The 17,151-nt window shown below is 35.0% G+C and overlaps 1 protein-coding gene across 5 annotated transcripts in view; it reads right to left on the minus strand.

Annotated features, from left to right (window-relative positions):
* Window positions 1-17,151, minus strand: part of LOC125048742 (polyhomeotic-like protein 3) — a 223,046-nt gene that overhangs the window by 1,964 nt on the left and 203,931 nt on the right. The gene's annotated exons all lie outside the window — the stretch shown is intronic.

The following is a 17,151-nucleotide window of genomic DNA, read 5'->3' on the forward strand; positions in this document are numbered from 1 at the left end:
AGCTTCTTATTATAAATAAAATTCTTATTATAATTAAATTCTTAAGGAAAATTATTTCAAAACTCGCTTTTCGCAAGGACACAAAATAAATTAATTTCTTTGTAAGTTTGTACCAATTGTACCAATAAGACGCAATAATACTATAATATTACATTTTTATCGGTAAATTCCTAAGTTTTTGTAGATAGGTATGTGAATATGTATGGTAAAATTTGAGCAACGGGTTGTGGCTTGTGGGAAGCTGGGCGAAGTTAACGTACGCTCGGTTGCCTTTGCACCTGTTCATGTCACGTATACTGCGCCTGCGCGGCTTTGATACTATCGAGACAATTGAGAGTATAACAACAAAGAAAATGCTAATTTAATCAATGATTAAAGCACCTTGTATGATATGAGAACGTCAAGGTATTTCGATGTTAAGAATGTAAAGGTCCGTCCATCACAGAATAGCAGTTACCAATATTCCACGCATTTAATAAGCGTGAAATTGACAATCGTTCGTCGAAAACTTGAACCGTATCTAAAAATATTTTCACGGTAAAACAATAATTGGTATTTGTGTGACAAAACGGGTGGATCGAATCGGGCGCGTCAGTATCAAGACGATTCGATCTCGGGTCGCGGCCAGCGTTCAACCTGTCATCTCGGCGGGAACGTTGACAAAAAGCGAGCCGCCTACGTGACGTCCTGCCCCCCGCGCCTCCGCTCATCTTCAAGCTTGACCACTTTTTACGCCGCGACATTTGCCCGGAGTTCGATCCGTGTCATCCGAGTTCTTTTTTTAATTGCGCCGCGTCCGCGTTGTTCGATTTTTACTTTTTAATTTTATAAATGGCTTCTGCAGCCGCCGAGCGGTAAAAAGCTAACAAAAAAGGCCTATGAATAATTAAAGCGAGATGGTAGCTACCGAGTACCAGCTCATGGGAACGGAATTAGTTATCGCAGCGACAGGTCGCCGGCGCCCGCCGGTCGTTGTGAAGGACAGGTCAATTTGCTGCGCTCATTTTGCTCCTTTCATGATCGACGTTGATATAGAGACACAGGAATCTAGTGAATTTATTTATGTGCAATCGCCTCAGGAATCAGGCGGCTGGCTGGTAGCCGACTTATCAATACTAATATCTTGATTGCTATATCCTACATAGATTGGGATTAATACAAAACAGAAACTTCTTTCTAGGTTTTATCTAGTTCAAAGTAATTTGAAACTGCGTTATTGAAATAGAGCCTTAAAATAGGCATTAAACCGAGCAACCTTCGTATAAAATACAGCCATAGGGCATGTGTTGGAGTAAATCAAGGGTCAGTTTGACCCCGGTATCCTTCAGTCTGTGGTTTGGGGGCATACTTAATTTAATAGGGGTTACGGAGTGGAGAATGGGTTCGGGACTTTAACTCTGGTGCCCCGGGGTCAAAAGTGGCCCCGCTCTTAACGCAATGGAATGATACTGGGGAAAATAATTTAATTGGGGTATAAATTGGCAGTTTCAGATCCTGTGGCCTATTATTTGTGGTCGTGTCTTAAGTTTTGTTATATCCTCTTAAAATTCTAATTGTCTTGGTATTTAATAATGACTTCTACCTATTAGAGTCCAATTATAGTCGGGATTTTAACATTTAAAGTTTGTTTTAGGTGAAACATATGTTTTTATAGAATTTCATATCATGGTTAAGAGTTAGATTTCCTTTTGTTAATATTTTGGTCACTAACAGTCAAGTGTTCAAGTAACTTCTATAAAAACATATGTTTCAAGGTTAAGAGTTAAATTTCCTTTTGAAACATGCTACAAATACTACAACATTTATAGTAACGAGTTATTTTGAGTTTTTTTTGTTAATAATTTTTGCATTTCTTGTAGTAGGGTAGAGCCCTCTGTAGGTGTTTCTTTTTCATTGTTCCACATTAGGGTTGCCTGGAAGAAATCCGCCGTTAGGCCGCCCGTTGCCTTATAACTTTTGTAACCTGTTTTTTGTATTTTTGTTATGTGTATGTTTGTGAATAAGGTAATAAAGCATAAATAAATACTTTGGTCACAAACGGTCAATGTTTATTACTACCCGCTTTTACTCAAACAATACCTTATTACAAATAAACGCAATTGCTGTGGAATCATTACGCATACCATCTAATCAATGGACGACGGATGCTGTTTATTACGCACTTTACGTTAGCCATTTTATCAGGCTATGAATTTGTCGTATCGCCCGCGGCCATGAACCGTTTAAATTGCGTCTGTAGCAGCCGAACAGGTTGTGTGGAAGCAAAAAAGGGTAAAGTCCGACCCTGGGGGTCGGACTGTGGTTCGGGGGGCAGGGGGCTAATGACAGGGGCGGCTGCGCCCGCGGCGGCTACCGCGCAAATTGATGCTTGCGCCCTCTGTGGAACCTTTGCTCTTGGCTAGTGATGCGCCCGATAAATTATGACTAGGTACTCGTTTATCGTGGCAGGTGCAATCGGTAGGCGTACCGAGTCCAGGTTATTCAGTATTTATTGGTTATTTTAGGCTTCATATTGGGTGATTTTCAATCTTGAAACTGGTTGAGCATAAACACTAAACTTTTAACTGTAGGGTCAGACAGAAGTTATTTTTGCCGGTGTTTCACAAGTTCAGTCGTTGTAAAAGTTTTTGGGAAAGCTTTCTATAGATTTTCGTGTCATTTAGATTAAAATCAAAGGTTTGCATCGACTTTGTGTTGTTCCCACACGTGCTCCTATTTCACCGTGCCACCTGCTGATAGAGGACATTTTTTTTTATTATTACTAACTATAAATTACTTAAAGATGTCATGTGGAACATGGTGTAATGGAGCTCCTTACAAACATTTTGTAAAACAAATATCTTGGCCATAGCTAATAGAAGAGTAGCGGAGAGTTTATTGCCAGTTCTTCCCTTCCGTTCTACGCCCTTGATTCGAGAACTGGCAGTAAATCTAAAATTAGAAGCATTTAATTTAAATTTCAATTAGACATTCATAAGTGTACATATATGAATAAATGATTTTTGATTCTAATGACCTACAGGAACAACACTAGGCACTATCCTATAAAGATTGCAATTATCTTTAAAACACAGCCCCTGACGGTGAGCGGCAGCGTTCATTCCATAATTATAATCTCCCGCGGTCGCCACTCGCCATACCTCATCGCTTTTTATAACCCAAGGGTCATGATGGCTTTGGTTTTTTATCAATTGTCGTTTTGTTTTACTTACGCTTTCTAACATTTACTGGCTCCATTAAGTTTACCTTTGTGTTGGAATTTAAGAGCTTTTTAATAAACATTTTAGCTTACTGAAACAACAAGAAAGCCCTTGATTTGAGAACTGGCACTAAATGTAAAGTTAGAAGCATTTGATATACATTTCTTTTTTTGACGATCATAAGTATACATTGTATTACCTATAATATGATTAAATGAATATTGAATTTAATAAGTGTTTTAGTAGGGAAAAGCTAGGCTAGCTATAACATTCAATTAATCTTTATACACTAAATTCATAATTATTAAAGCTTTATCAACACTTTCTGTATCTACCTATAATTAAAAATCTAATAATAATTAAATACCTGAAGGAATTCAAAGTTTATACAAATGTATGATATAATATAATCACGAATTCACTAAAGAGTTCATAACATCTGTTTGGGTATCAGCAACTCATTCATTCCGCTATTAGAAAGCTTATCAAAGCGGGCATCACGAGGCCGCAAAAAGCTCTAACATAATTGGAAAATGACCTGATCACAAAGAGTAGGCGTGGCGTCCGCACCTCGCGGCTGCACGCGACAGACTGTTCGAAACACACGCGTTTGACGGAGATAGAAGAATGCGCACGCGCAGCTGGGTGGAGCGCAATCTGCCGAACGATAACGAATGCGTTCGAGCTCACTGTTAGAAAACGCCCAGTGTAAGTTCGCGCACTCTATAAACTAAGTTGACCTCCAGCTTTTCAACGCAGCGCGTTCTTAACTTCGTAGATTAATGGACTTTATTTTAAATAACTGGCGCCTGATTTTTCATCTAATTTATATTTACAAATAGTTATAATAGTAATTTATTTGCAAGATTATGGTACCATTTTAACTTTGCATATTTTGACACACATCATGGCGTACAAATTTGTCTACATATTTGAAAGGTAGAATTTTACGTAGTAGTTTACATATTACATTATCAAACATATATCATCGTCAAATATATATTATAGTCAATATTATTTGATCACATTATACAATATAGTACTTTGTATGTATATCAACGGTTATTTTTAAAATGTTGCTGTATTCAATAGCCATAGGTACTTATATATATATATATGTATATATAATTTTCATTTTTTATATTGCAACACACATAATTAAGCACAAAAACTAGGGCGTGACCAACAAACATACTACTGAAGTGTGCATATTAATAACTTTACGCTTAAAATATTTTTTTATTAAGTCCACTTTTGTTTTCAATATTATTATATATTTATTAAAGTTCGCCATACCATACAATGCTATATCTACAGTGTAGCTGTAGCTATCTTTTCTAAAATATATAACTATTCTGGTAAACATAAATGTTACAAAAAGTAAAAAAATAAATAAAACAAAAATACAATAAAAACTACTAGCAAGACAGCGATAACGTTTTTTTTTTCTAGAACAAGGGGCAATCGGGCAGGCTCACCTGATGTTAAGTGAAACCACCGCCCATGGACATTTTCAATGCCAGAGAGCTCCCGAGTGGAAAGAAGAGTGAAAAGGTATAAGATAGGCACGTAACAATGCCTTTTTTTTAAAGAAGCAGCCCGATCCGGATATGTCAAGCACTGTATAAGTAGTGTTTATTCGCGAAGAATTCGAATGAGAGCACGGTTTTATTAAGGAAAAAATATATATAGGTAAACACAATCTCGATTTGCGGTCGCCAGGTCCATAAATTAAGAATAACCTCTAATATATACGCTTGCAATTATATCTATATCTACATTAATAGCTCAATAAGCATTTAAATTTTCGTCCGATAAGCGGAATAAAACGAGAATTATCGTGTTCATTGCGAGATTGGCCTTATCACATGTAATTTAACCGCTTCAATAGAAACTAGTTGCGTTCCCTTTATTTGTTATACGTCCCGTATTAATTGATTTTCTTGTGGTTAAATTAAACCTTAGGTTGTTTAGTGCTTACAGTTAATTGCCGCGGGTGAAGAGAAACTATTACTTGAAGACTGAGAGTGGAAAAGTGAATCTTAGAACTTCTCGTTTTAATTAAGATATTTTGAATTGGAAACTTCTTCGGGTTTTATTATATTTTTGTGAATTTTAGTTTCTAGTATAATTAAAGTTATTATAGAGATTTTATCAGTCAAACTAAGCTTAGTTAAAAGCTATTGAAAATCTAATCTAAATCTACACTTATCAACCTGCCTTTGCACGGGCTACTTTTCCTGATAAATTATTCTAGATATTGGTGAAGACTATAATGCACTCCGTGGATTAGTTTATGATTTTATCGCGAACAGACCTAAACTTGAACTTACTTTTTGTAGGCATTATCAGACTCTAGAACTCAATTATATCTCTCATCGTTAAGGCAGTGTTCGTAAGAAACGTTTTCTTTTGACCGACTTTGTAATTCCTAACTTAACTTGTAACTTAACATGATCATAAATAGCGTGGCTTTCTATTGGTAAACTAATTTTCAAAATCGGTTCATTAGATCCACAGATATTTAGATAAATAAATTAGTGACTAAAAATATAGTACCTCCTTTTTAATAAATGTACTTGAAAACGGAGTTCATTATAAATAGAAGTAAGAAATTGAACAATGTCATGAATCATGATATTTCTAAACAAGGCGCGGTGTGCTCCAAAACAATCTAGTATCATCGACTCGATTCTAGATGCAATCACTGTTCGTGCCACTGCAATAGTGATGGGTGAATGTCGATATATATTTAATATTACTTTATAAGATTTACGAGTACATAATTTAAAAAGAAAATCAGTGGCGGTACAACCTTTTTAGATCTGGGCTTCGGATTTCTGAATCTGTTTTATGATTATTTGTTAATATCATATATATATACATATATATATATATATATATATATATATATATATATATATAGGCAAGTGAGAGCATCCTGTGTCTGACACACGCCGCCGAAATTTTGGTCTAAGGCAAGCCGGTTTCCTCACGATGTTTTCCTTCGGTTCGAGTGAATGTTAAATGCTCACATAGAGAGAAAATCATTAGTGCACAGCCGGGGATCGAACTTCAGGGATGAGAGTCGCACGCTGAAGCCACTAGGCCAACACTGCTCTGCTGCTGCTTCTTTCGTAGACTAAAATTAGACTCGGTTGAAAATACAGCTATCTTTTTCCTTATCTAAGAAATAGAAAGGGATAGATATTGTTTTAAACATAGTAAAAAGCTCAAGTATTTGAGTGCAATTAGATGTCTGACAACTCCAAATTACACCTAAGACCCCAATAGAAACCCAATTAAATCATAATTTATATCTCAATTAGCAAATTGCGACAAAACAGCAAAGGCCACACCATATCGGGACAGTGTTTTAACGTGAGCTGAATTATAACACGCCACTTGTACGCTGAAGCCGGGTAGCTCGAAATAAATTACGTCACGACATTAGCAATACGATCAACGTTAAAGTATCGATATCGATGTTTTATCTCGTAACTAATGGGCGAATAGCGGTCGCGTGCCACGCGCCTCCCAGGGGAAAGTGCAACACTTGATACTGCACGAATGATTGTTATCATGATTTAAACATTTCTCTTGTTGCTTTAACCCAATCACACTTTGTCACTTGTGCAGTTAGTTTAATGCCGTGTAAAGTTCAGCAAGAACTTTTTTTTTTAAAGTTATACTTCTTTAATTTTTACGATGCGTGCGCACACCGTCACAGAAAACCGACACCTGAAGTTAGCATAGTCAACATTTTAAAATAAAAATGTCCATTTCTTTAATTATGTAGAAATATCTTTTTGTGATATTTAAATAAATTTTATTTAACTAGATAATGCGTTGTAATAAAACTTTCAATGTATTAAATAGCTTTTTTCTATTGTTAGTGTCGTTTTTTCTACAAACGTAAAATAAGGATTTTATCATGTTACGCCAAAGAAGTATAAGTTCTTACGAGTGTACATAAGTACACAAAAAGATTTTTATTTATTAGGTTGGGGAAAAAGTCTTTTCGCAATAATAGTATGAATGAACTTGTAATAAAATCTCTTTGGCTATACTATATGTATCTGGCTGGTTTTGTTATCAAGGAAAGTTGAGATTTTAAAGAAGATAATTCCAAAATCAAATTAGGATAATGACTGTTTTTTATTTATTTTTCGTACCGTCAAGATGAGTGAATCGAATGAAGAAATTCGATACATTTTAAAATTTTACTACAAAAAAGGTCAAAATGCAACACAAGCCGCGAAATTTTTTTGCGATGTTTATGGACCTAGTGCAGTGTCTGTGAGAGTAGCACAAATTTGGTTTAAGCGTTTTCAATCCGGAAATTTTGATGTCAAAGATCCAAGTCGCTCTGGTCGCCCTATGACAGATAAAATGGATGCAATTTTTGAAAAAGTGGAGCAAGATCGGCATATCAGTAGTTACGACGTAGCTGAAGAACGGGGAATTGACCACAAAACAGTTTTGGCGCATTTGAAAAAAACTGGGTACACAAAAAAGCTCAATACTTGGGTACCTCACGAGCTCACTTTAAGAAACCTAATGAACTGTGTACCTACTCATTTTTGATTCTTTATTACGACTTAATGAAACCGAACCATTTTTGAAGAAGCTGATGATGAAAAGTAGATCACGTACGACAAGAACGATCGAAAAAGGTCGTGGTCAAAGGCCGGTCAGGCTTCACAGACTGTGGCGAAACCCGGGATAACTCGCAACAAGGTGATGCTGTGTGTGGTGGGATTGGAAAGGCATTATTCATTATGAGCTGTTACCACCAGGCAGGACCATCGATTCTGAACTCTACTGCTAACAACTGATGAGATTAAAGCAAGAAGTTGAGAGAAAGCGGCCGGAATTAATCACCAGAAGGGGTGTGGTTTTTCATCATGATAACGCTAGACCTCACACATCTTTGGCCACTCAGCAAAAACTAAGAGAGCTTGGCTGGGAGGTGATAATGCATCCGACGTATAGTCCTGACCTTGCACCTTCAGATTTCCACCTGTTTCAGTCTCTTCAGAATTCTTTAGGAAGTGTCAGGTTATCATCACGAGAGGACTGCCAAAACCAATTATCGCGGTATTTTGATCAGAAGCCCCAAAATTTCTATAGCAATGGGATCATGTCCCTACCTAAATAATGGCAAAAAGTTATCGATCAAAATGGTACCTACATACTTTAGTTAAATGTAAATAAACTATATTAAAAAATGTTTTGAATTTTCTTAAAAAATGCGAAGAAACTTTTTCCCCAACCTATTATTTACACTCATGTTGCAAGGAGGAAAATCGGATACTTATTATTATACTTAAATATATGTGAAAACACCTTGAGAACATAAGAAGAATTCCTCACAATCGAGTAGCTCGCAATATCTCAGCACACAACTCACAAGGGGACTCTTTGTATTCAAGAAGGCGCACGGGCCCGCTAAGCATCCGCGAAAATACACTGTTGTTTCAGGTGAGATTTTAAAGCTCCCTAAATCCAGCATTATAACCCAGTATTTATATATGTATATTAAGTATATTTTAATCTTAATTTATTTATGTTTGGGTTGCCTGAAAAAAAAACTGTTAGCAGTAACATCGCCCATTTACATCCATTGTCTTGCCGTAAAATATAACGTATAAATAAGAAAGTCCATAGGAGCTGCCAAATGAGAAACTCATGATTAACTTAAAAGCGGACCAGTTACGGTCAATCGGCATTCACAATAAGTCTAAAATGAATGTTTACTAAAAACTACGATTAATAATAACTAGTAAAACCTAGTAACGAAACTAAGAGACTCTTATGAGTCCCAACACTCAGATTTATCAATTGAATAGATTTAACATACAAGAGTCAGACTTAGCGCATCTCCTTGTCTCCGTGAATCTAAGCAAAAGATGCAATAAGTTAGATAATATATAACATTGAAAATCCTGTTACAGATAACGCATCCTATCGTTACATAAATTTTAATTTAATTATAGTTCTATTGAATAATCTTAACTAAATGAAGCAAGCGTCTAGTAATTTACCTAAACGCATATACGATGTACAAGATTTGCGAGCGCTTTTACGCAGTGTTGCAAGTTGGATCCGATATTGCCATTAGTTGGAGAATGTAACAGGGGTAGAACACGGTGGTGTTGCATTATGTAACACTATTTACCAATTATCCAACCGGTTATACATGGTGCTTTGTAAGAAATACGATTCTCTGTTCATAATCGAAGGGAGCCGATATTTATTTATGTAAGATGTATGGGTTACACAAAAATCGTTGGGAATAAATATGATATTTTTTTACTTCAATTTTTTACCTTAACCATCCACGTTTAAAAAAGCTGCTAAAATATTGACTGCTGAACACATCTCACGCAGAGTTGGAGATACTGCTGAGACTTAACATATATTTACTCACACACCACTCACTCATTCACTCACATACATATGAATTCACACACTTTGAACTCATACACATGCACTCACGCGTCACGTAATACGGTTTGGTATATAAAATGTAACTTATAAAAAGAATTTCTGTTAAAAGTTATAAAAAAAATGTATTGCGATAAAATTTATATCGTGTTAAGTGTTATGGAAGAGCTGGGAACTAAACACAAGTATTTTTTACTTAAAGTACCCATATCTATCAATTGTGACGTATAATTTTACTTATGTAATGATTTTTATAGAAACGGTTATTTCGTTTTATTTATCTCCAAGGATATAGCCATGAGATTTCTCCCTGTATTGATGAATAAATGTGGCATTATTTGTAAGTATAATATGAACCATTAGAACGGTCAATATGAATACAATAGTTAGTAAACTAGAACAGTACAAAACATTTCTATAAGCGGTAAAGCGAAGCTCAGCTAACTTATTTGTAGCTGATAAGTTGTTTATCTTTATTAAGACTATAGTGGGCTAAGTAAGTCGATAAATTAGCTACCAGCTATATCGCCGCCGGACTATTTTACTTACGAACCATTGCTAATGGGTTTGCTGGAGATAGTTTATGGTTATTAATTAAGTAAGTGATGGGGCAGATTCATGAAAGTATTCAGGTTAGTTTAGACTAATATATAATATATAATTGTTAATTATAAAAATAATAATTTTTAATGTATTGGAGCGAAAATTTGATATGATAAAAACTAAATTATGTATACATTATAAATTTCAGTGTTTTTATAAAATTATGTAAGAGTTGTTTTTGTCTAGTGGTTCCAACGTGCGACTCTCATTCCTAGGGTCATAGGTTCAATCCCCAGCTGTGCACTAAAAGACTTTCTACATGCGCATTTTACACTCGCTCGGTTTTTTTTTATAGAACAGGAGGCAAATGGGCAGGCTCACCTGATGTTAAGTGATACCGCCACTCATGGACACTCTCAATGCCAGAGGGCTCGCGAGTACGTTGCCGGCCTTTTGAGAATTGGTACGCTCTTTTCTTGAAGGACCCTAAGTCGAATTGGTTTGGAAATTGGAAGTTGGATAGGTTGGTGAAGGTAAACATCAGGAAACCGGGCATGCCTTAGACCCAGTCGACGGTGTGTGTCAGGCACAGAAGGCTGATCATCTACTTGCCTATAAGATCAATTAAAAGATAGAGAAATCTGCAGCCCAGTCCTAAAATGTTGTGTGTTGTGTAGTAAAATCTCGTATTTTTACTTCGTTACTTAGATAAAAGCACAGTTTGATAACTGAAATGTGGCGCATTGGCAGAATTCATGTGCCATATAGGGCGAGCACCGTGAGTACGACATTATAGTAACCATATCATTCAAGTACGGTAGCAAAAATTATATGAAGATAAATCAGTTTACCCGGATTCTATATCCAAAATAGCAATATACATATATGTATATAATAACATAGTATTCGTCCCAGCTTTCATCAAACATCTCATTTAACACACCCAGCCCTGGCGACCAATCTCTATTGAGACTGGCCATTTATTCACAACTTAACGTACTAGCGTGTTTACAGATAACTGTATGTCTGTCAGTTATATATCCGATTGGGAAATCCTATCAAGTGAAAATTTTCCTTAACTATTAAAGTATTTTTTATTAGGCTTAGCTTACAGCTTTCTTGTCTTCATACTTATGTAGCTATAGTATTAGGACCGTCACTTAATATAATGTAATGTTATTTATTGTATTAAAAATTATTTGAAATAACTAAATATCATGATAGACTATTTATGGACACAGCAAGTAGCACTAATCTAGCAAAACAAACAATGAGCTGATTATTATTAGACTAAGATGTTATAAATTTGAACATAGACACCCTACTCCCATATCACATCGCGGTTCAGACAAGATATCTCGAATGTTTGTGTCTATTCGTTTGTTTTACATACACTGAATATTCATGAGGCTGAATTATCTAAACCCTTGTCTCACACGGCTTTGCTGTCGGTAATGTATGTTACATTGCATTATGACATTACTCTTATTGTTTTGCTGGTATGGCATGACCGGAGTTACATTTTATTTACGATTCTCTCATTGTGCGGTTCAAAGCTTCCGATTCGATTGAAATAGTGAGGGTTTTTTATTCTCTTTCTTATAAGGTAGTTCAATATATTTTCTGTTTGGTACATCAATTTTAATGCTTTATACATACGCAGCTTAATAATGCTTACATTACTGAGACGCCTTTTTCCGAAGGGGTAGGCAGAGCTGAAATATCTATCTAGCTTCTTTTAGTTTCATGACATTCACCATAAACTTGTCACTTATGTGTACTCTTAACTTGTTCCTTCTCTAATTCCTTCTAGATTTGGTCCAGGTATGTACGACAAGGCCTACTCAAACACAATTCCACCATCTACGGTTGCTGTGTGGGCCTGGCTATCCGGAAGTTATGTGCTATGCTATCCTGGATATTCAGGATGCTCCCTTCCCTCGGTAAAATACTACGCGCCGGTTCGGCTGTCGCGTGTCAGTATAATAAAAAAAGGAATCCAAAAATCTATCAGACTAAGACAGGCACTTACCATCTATGGTGGTGTATAGTACGATATGCACTCTAGCGTTAGTGCCTTCGCAACATTGGTTAATTTTCAACTACCTACTCATCCATGCGCCATTACCGATTCGTGTGTCAAAATCAAAATCGACAAATGTCATACTTCTTTGTCTGACACCAATTTAGCGCAAACAGTTGCGTTGTATATCCTACTTGTTAACCGTTTCTCATTCATCAGTTCTTCATCACCAATTATTTAATAGCTATATAAGAACATGTAAACATCTAAAGATCAAAATTCACGTCACACAACGGACCACCATCTACGGGCTACTCCAGTTATCAAATCATCATAACTACTAAATCAGTCCGTCGATTACAAATACCCTTGTAAGGACGACATAAATCGAATCGGTCCACCCACTGCGCCCGCGTAGATACAATCGGTAACCCGGTAAATGAACTATGAAGTGCATTCGATTGTTGGACATCGACAATTTTATCGATTCTAAAAGTTATTTTAGCTTTGAAAGTTTCGACATAATTAGAACTTTTGTTTATTGTAAACTGAGCTTTTGAAATGTTGTATAAAGTTGCTATGAAACATAAAAAGTCATACGATCAGATTTATTTTTTTTTGACGTCTCGCAAGTTTTGCACAGTAATAATTTGCTTTTCAAATTTCGAATGCCAAAGGAATATTAAATGTATTTAAAAAACGGACCAGATGGGCGTGTAAGTGTGGGAACTGAGTTCACAGTACACTACACACACACACACACACTATATTTTAAAAATAGAACTCATATCCGGTCGAAACAGCATCTATATAATATCACGGTTGCGTCTAGCGGCGACTCAGACGATCTCTCTTTAATTATATTGTTACAATCCCAGGTCGTGAGGTTACAGAAAACAGATTATCTTTATACGATATCGGCTCCCGCTTTGTGTGTAGCCCGATCGATAGGATTCTTTTATTGTACCGCTTTGATTAGGGTTGCCATTAGAAAAATTAATAAATATGCCAAACGTTTTTTGTTAAGTCAGTATATAAAAGCGATTAAACATAAAACTATTTCGTAACTTTACATTTTTAACAGTTAATATGCATGCGCGAGCACCGGTTATGTTTGACAGGTGTTTGTGTAACATAACATGTAATTTTAGAGCTATCAATACTAAATTAATTTAAGAGACCAAACTTCCGTTACTTATTTGAATATCTGCAGTCCACGACATTAATGACACTAGACGATATAGATATATCTAGATATATACGTATATAAAAAATATTCCAGATAAGTTACGTTTATTTATAACAGGCATAAACCTGTTGGTAAGTGATAGCCGTCCATGGTCACATTGCTATAAGGCTCGCAAGTGCGTTGCCGGCCTTTTAAAAAGGTCTGGCTAAGGAATCGTGTTAATGATTGATATTAATAAAAGAATGAGGAATTAAATTTAAAAAAAATTAAAAAGGTACGAAAACTCAGCTATAAATAAGTAAGAATACAATGAAATATAAATATGAAAAATAAAGGCCGGCAACGCACTCGCGAGCCCTCTGGCATTGGGAGTGTCCATGGGCGGCGGTATCACTTAACATCACATTACTCCTGCCCGTTTGCCCCCTGTTCTATTAAAAAATATCATAAGTATGCTGTTTTCTTGAGGTGGACAGTAATAGGCCAAAAACTAAATCATGATACTGATCCGTGTGTAGGCGTGGGTGTCGTCAGACTTTCCACTGACGACATAATTGTAATAATCAGTGTTGCCACACACGTAACTAAATGTGCATTAAACTAAATTATTGCGGTGTAGTCATCTTAGAAATTACACTTCCGGTTTGCGTTAAAAAGAAACGACGAGGAAAACCTGCCAGAATTTTCTTTGTACAACATTTATTTCTTCTAACAGAAGTACCCGTAGGGCTACCATATTTATCATATTTAATATAATTTTGTAACTATTAATAGTCGGTCCATAGAGATAAATTAAAGGGATATAAATCTTTCAGTGTAAATTTAAAAAAAAAGTTGAAAAGAAATAAATATTCTAACTATAAAAGTTTGGACTGCAGCTCTATGGATATTTTGATAACTATATTTTAATTGGGTTTCATTATTAAATTATGACACAATCTTACAATAACATACAAATAAATATAATGTTTGTAATATATATGTATTTATAGAAAAGCGTTTCCATCAAAACCATGTACTGAATACAATTATAAAGTGGAATGACTCTATTTTTAGCGTCAAAATGTAAAACATAAATACCATAATTTAACCAATCTTAAATTACAATTAATATATCAATAACGAGACAACGTTCAAAATTGAATGACAGCTTAACTTCTGTTTAAACTGTCAAGTTTGACATTTAGCCGAATGACCTTTCATCGAAGTTCGACTCCTACAATGAATTATTATTCAACATTATCAAAGCACAGCCTACGCTCGCCCACGCAAACTTACCAGACAAACTAGATCTGGGGATTATTTTAACCACTTGTAATGATAACCATTGGCATACAAGTACCTATAATTTGATTATTTGTTTATAATAACCATTTCGACTATAAAGGAATAATTTACCTGACGTTCAGATATCTTTTATTTTTTTAATTGTCTATGTTTTTTTTGTCTATACGTTTTTTAAACGATTAATTAGGTTGCAGTGAAAACGTAGATATTTAAGTATTTTGGATACTTTAGGACATCTATACGTGGGCTAAATGACACCAAACAAATCATTATAAATTAATCTGAATACAAAGATGTATTTCGATAGATTCTAGTTTTCAAACAAACATTTTCATAACAAATTTTTAAGTCGAGTACAAAACGACAAAATAATTTCTTCTAACGAGTAAAAGTACGCATTATACAGAAAGCATGACAATAATAAAACAATCGACGCTCGCGTCCGTAATGATTATTATCATTTAATGGCACGCGTCCATGTTTGATAATATAATGACTTTATTTGTACCGCAAGACGTAAATTATGTTTAGCGAAATGTCGTTATACTACAGTCACAGAAGCTAATAAGGCCATTAAGAATATTACACGTAAAAAATTTACACTGTATAAAATTTCATAGTCAAGTTAAGAAGCACGTGTTTGTACTAGGACGTAAGCTAGAAGCTGCAGGTTACTGGATGCTAGGAATCTCCGAACTCTCAATAGGATATGGGACAGAATTGTGTGGGTTTCATTAATTTCGTAATGTTGGCCTACTGGGCCAAAATAACCTGAATGATAGTTTTTAATACTCGAAGCCAGGACTTCAGAGTGTTTGAAATTCCAATAGTGCATGGAGTAGATATATTTCTGTATCTGTTCATTAATTTCTTAAGCAAAGCCTATTTTTATACTAAACTAGCGGACCCGACAGACGTTGTCCTGTCTTAACTATGAATATTGATTTCAAATTGGTATAATGAATTATTATATATATTATATTAAAAATATTTCAGAAACAAAGTGTTTATTATTCTAATGCTTTATGTTATACAACATTCTTTGTTACATCCTCTGACGATATTTGCAGCACGCATTCTGTCAATGTTGTGTTATGTCAAACGCCATAAGGTTACACCAAAAAGTTCGAATTGTATGGTGGTTAAGTATTCTTGAATTTTATAATTTTCCGCGCAAAGTTTTTCTTTTTTTCTTTTATAAGAACCTTCTCCTGACAATAACAAACACAACAAAAAAAATCAGACAAATCGGTCGAGCCGTTTTCATGTGATGTCGTGACAACGGAAAACGGGTTTCATTTTTATATATATAGATAAAGATTTTGATTCTGGAAGCCAAGACTAAAGACTCCAGCTGAATGTCCTTAAAAATGTAGTATAGCTTTATTCACGTCGAGACATAATATAATTTAACCTTTGCAAATGTGGGGGCAAATTCTTTGCCCAAAAATGGAATCAGTCTCAATTTGTATTCCGACAGTAATTTACATAATTTAAGCAATCATTCCTAGAAATTTTGATCTAATGCCATAACTATTTCTGTTATACTTTTAAACGTGTAGGACATTGTTGCGACAAATTTAGGATAACAATCTTATCCCAAATCGAAACAACAATATTTTTAAAGGATTTTACGTCAACGTAACTGAAATTGAAATTAGAAAATCGTAATATTTCTCGAAACATCGTGTTTTGTGTATAATGTAAAAAATACGCCATTATACCCGTTTAAAAAATAAATTTTTAACGTTTTGTGCTCGTCTTAACCAAAAATTGCTTTAGAGAGACATAATTATATTACTTTTATTAAACCATTGTAAAGACTAATTCGATCTTTATAAATTAATCCATTTAAACATTTCTTGCATTAGATTATTGAGCACGAGTCTAGGAATAAAATTAATTTCTTCATCTCAAGTTACAAGTAAGATAGAACGGTGTGCAATAAATCGGAAATAATTTACTATAGATATTAAGGTGATCGCTTCGAGTGGTTCTGGTATATGCTAATGAGAAGCGTAAATGGATCACTGCCATACCCCCCGGCGTATTTCCTTAGATATTTCATCTTCTATCTATTAATGGTCCTGTACAGAGGAACCGAAATAAAAAATTAAGAATTAAAAAAAGCACTGACAAAAATTTTAAATTGCAAATGTAATATTTTTATTATACTTTTATTTTTGTAGCTTGTAACATTTACTGTAGATATAGCATTATATCTGATGTGGTGAACTTTCATAAATAAATACCAAATAGGACACAGTGCCATGCCCGGTATGGTGTATTCGACATGCAGATGCATGGTCATATATGACGCACAACGGACAAATTGGGCATCTAAGTGCGGATGCTGAGTACAGACTACAGAGGTTTGGTGATGTGATACTGAGTATAATATATAGTCATTCCAATGTATCTGAAGCTATGACAAAATATTATTTATTAGGATATTTCCA

The sequence above is a fragment of the Pieris napi genome, chromosome 4 (assembly GCF_905475465.1).
Source record: "Pieris napi chromosome 4, ilPieNapi1.2, whole genome shotgun sequence".
Taxonomy (NCBI): domain Eukaryota; kingdom Metazoa; phylum Arthropoda; class Insecta; order Lepidoptera; family Pieridae; genus Pieris; species Pieris napi.